Source organism: Hibiscus syriacus, unplaced genomic scaffold, assembly GCF_006381635.1.
Source record: "Hibiscus syriacus cultivar Baekdansim isolate YM2019G1 unplaced genomic scaffold, ASM638163v2 tig00111996_pilon, whole genome shotgun sequence".
Classification (NCBI taxonomy): domain Eukaryota; kingdom Viridiplantae; phylum Streptophyta; class Magnoliopsida; order Malvales; family Malvaceae; genus Hibiscus; species Hibiscus syriacus.
In genome coordinates this window covers 3,700,685-3,704,099 of record NW_024063233.1, presented here as the reverse complement: position 1 = coordinate 3,704,099, position 3,415 = coordinate 3,700,685, and the positions used below count along the sequence as shown (strand labels likewise).

Sequence of the window (3,415 nt, the reverse complement as noted above, 5' to 3'; positions counted from 1 at the left end):
ATGTACTTAAGAACTTGAACATTTGTGGTAAACATAGTAAATTAGTAGTGAAATAATTATCGAAGGCTTAAAAATTAGTATTAGTTGTTTGGTTGTTGAAAACGGAGACCCCGTGAGTGAAGTGGAGCACATTTGTCAGCCACAACACAACCATGAACCGTCCATCTCTCCATAGACTTTTTCTCTTTACCAAAATACCCTCATCTTCCTACTTAATACCATTATTTAACAACCACCAAATTTAAGCCGCGATCAAAACATAACTGTAATTTCCAAAAATAATTCCCAAAAATTGTTCATTTTTTGTTTTGGTTTTTGGTCGTATCCGTGCATGGCAGATTTGTATAAGAATCCACATCCGCTCTCTTTTCATCCGGAACAACAAACAAACGCCTTATTGTACAGTGTGTTTTGCTTCAACCGTTGTTAAGATTCCATGTCATCTTACAACAAGAAAATCAGTAGTTGTTCAAACCAGAGATCCAACTGAAACCTCAAAAAGTCTGCTTTAGATGTGGTTGCTCCCTTCACCTTCCCCTTCTTTCATGCTTTCTTTTTCTTTGCTCCTTTTGGTTTTGCACCTTTCGTTTCACACCCAACATGCAATCTTCGCCTCCAAATCTTCACCGAATGAGCTTTTTCCAGGTTCCGGCAATGGCAGTTCCCAAATCATCACAGGGAACGCAACCCTTCTCAGCCTCAACCGTACTTTCGAGCTGGGTTTCTTTAGCACAAATGGGGAGTCCAATTGGTATTTGGGAATTTGGTACTTTTCTATCCCTACCAAAACCCGCGTTTGGGTCGCCAATCGTGAAAAACCCATCAACAACATCACCCAATCTTCGCTTGAAATCACCGAAACAGGGCGGTTAGCGGTGAAGGAGTCGCCGGTTTCCGTCGTTTGGGAGAGCACCAACAGTGAAAAAGAAAAAGGTTTCAGTCTTTTAGAGAGTGGGAATCTGGTGATGTATTCATCGGACGGTTCAAAAATCTGGCAAAGCTTCGATCATCCGACGGACACGTGGCTGCCGGGGATGAACATCAGCGCCCTACGATCTTTAACCTCCTGGAAGAGCTGGTCTGACCCATCTCCGGGACATTTCTCTCTAAGGCTGAAAACACAAGAGTACAACGAGTTTGAGCTCGTTTACGATTCAACCAACGTGTATTGGTCCACAGGGAACTGGACCGGAACTGCTTTCGCCAATGTGCCACAAATGACAATCCCTTACATTTACAAGTTCCATTTCTCCGACCCTTACTTGCCGACAGCCTCGTTTTGGTACACAGAAAAAGCACTGGACAACGTACAGGACCCTCCATTGACGAGGTTTCAAGTTGATGTCAACGGACAGCTGAAGCAATTCACGTGGTCGCCACAGGCAGAGAATTGGAACATGTTTTGGTCCGTACCGGAGGATAAGTGCAAAGTTTACGGACTGTGCGGCAGTTTTGGGATTTGCGTGAGTTCACCTTTAAAACCCTGTGTTTGTCTTAACGGATTTAGACCATGTGATGAAGAGGGTTGGAATTCTGATGATTTTACTAGCTGTTGCAGGCGAGAAAGTGATGATTTTTGCGAGGATGAAGATGAGTTTGAGGAGGTGGGTGATGCTGTGTTTGATGGAGAGAATATGGTGCCGTTTACAGGAACTATGAGTTCTTGTGAGAAGTCTTGTCTGGCAAAATGTTCTTGTGTTGGGTTGTATCACATGGGAGGACAAATCTTTGTAAGAATGTATATGGTTCTTTGTTGAATTTGAGAAATTTGAGCTCTGATGGGGTCAATGAAGATGTGTTTTATGTTAGGGTTCCAAAGGAAGGGATTGCGAAGCAAAATGTGTCGAAAACCATGGTTTTTGTTGCTTGCATTGTTGGGTCAGCTGCAGCTTTTGGGTTCATGGGGTTGATTTTGTTGGTTCTGAGTAAAAGAAGCAAGAACAAGAAGGGGAATGATAATGTTGATGGTGTTTTTCCAGGGTTGAATCTCAAAGTATTCTCTTACAAAGAGCTTGGTAGTGTGACTCGAGGGTTCTCGGAGAAACTGGGGCACGGCGGATTCGGGGCGGTCTTCCGAGGTGAGTTATCGGATTCTACTCCTGTCGCTGTTAAACGACTTGAAAGGCCTGGGAGTGGCGAGAAAGAGTTCAGGGCAGAGGTTGCACAATTGGCAACATTCAACATGTTAATCTTGTAAGACTCACAGGATTTTGCTCTGAGAATTCTCATCGGTTACTCGTTTACGATTACATGCCTAATGGTGCCTTGAGTGCATACTTACGCCAAGACAGTCTGAACTTGTGCTGGGAAGTTAGATTCCTAGTTGCAGTCGGCACTGCAAGAGGCATTGCATATTTACATGAGGCATGTAGGGACTGTATCATTCATTTTGATATCAAGCCCGAAAACATTCTCTTGGATGGTGATTACATGGCAAAGGTATCCGATTTTGGATTAGCAAAGCTAGTTGGCAGAGATTTTAGCAGGGTATTAGCCACAATGAGGGGTAATTGGGGCTATGTTGCCCCTGAATGGATATCTGGTATGTCAATTACACCAAAAGCCGATGTTTATAGTTACGGAATGACATTGTTAGAACTTATTGGTGGTCGCAGAAACGTGGAGGCACCCCAATCTGCAGGAAACACCAATGCTTTCGGTGAGGGAGGGAACGGCGAAAAGTGGTTTTTCCCTCCATGGGCAGCACGCCAAGTAATTGAGGGCAATTTTGCTGCAATCGTGGACAGTAGACTCGGTGTTGCATATAACTTACAGGAGGCCGAGCGTCTTGCTATGGTAGCAATCTGGTGTATACAAGATGAAGAGGGATTGAGGCCTACAATGGGAACGGTAATAAAGATGTTGGAAGGAGTGGTGGAAGTAGCCGTTCCCCCACCACCGAAATTGATACTGGCACTAGTTGATAGGGAAGCGGTGGCGGGTTAATGAACGTTGCTCTTGTTGAAAAATCAAACCTAGAAAAGATCTAAATTCGATGAAGAACAATAAGAGATGAATTGGGAAGGTGACGACAATAGATAGGGTTTTTTTTTGGTGCTGGAAACAAGATAAAAATAAGATTAAAACAAAATAAAGAAAATAAAAATGAATTGCAAATAAAATAAGATAACCAAGAAATCAAAAGATCTCCCTTATGAAGGTGAACGATAAAGATGATTGATGATGTGGATGGATATGTGAAAAATCGATGGATAATGTCTTATCGAGCCCTCCTAGTCGCAATGAAATGACAAACACGATAATATGGCTTTAACCAACCCTTCTAGTCGCGATGAAAAAGGCAAATTGGAGTGTGAAGATTAATCTCCCTCACAAGAACTTGAAAGAACTCAAGGAGAAGAAGCTTCGAAGGCACAAGACAATCAGCACTTGCAAAAACGAACTCTCGTTGTAT

General features: G+C 43.0%; 1 pseudogene; it reads left to right on the top strand.

Annotated features, from left to right (window-relative positions):
• Positions 1–488: 488 nt before the first annotated feature.
• Positions 489–3,047, top strand: LOC120173971 (annotated as a pseudogene).
• Positions 3,048–3,415: the final 368 nt, after the last annotated feature.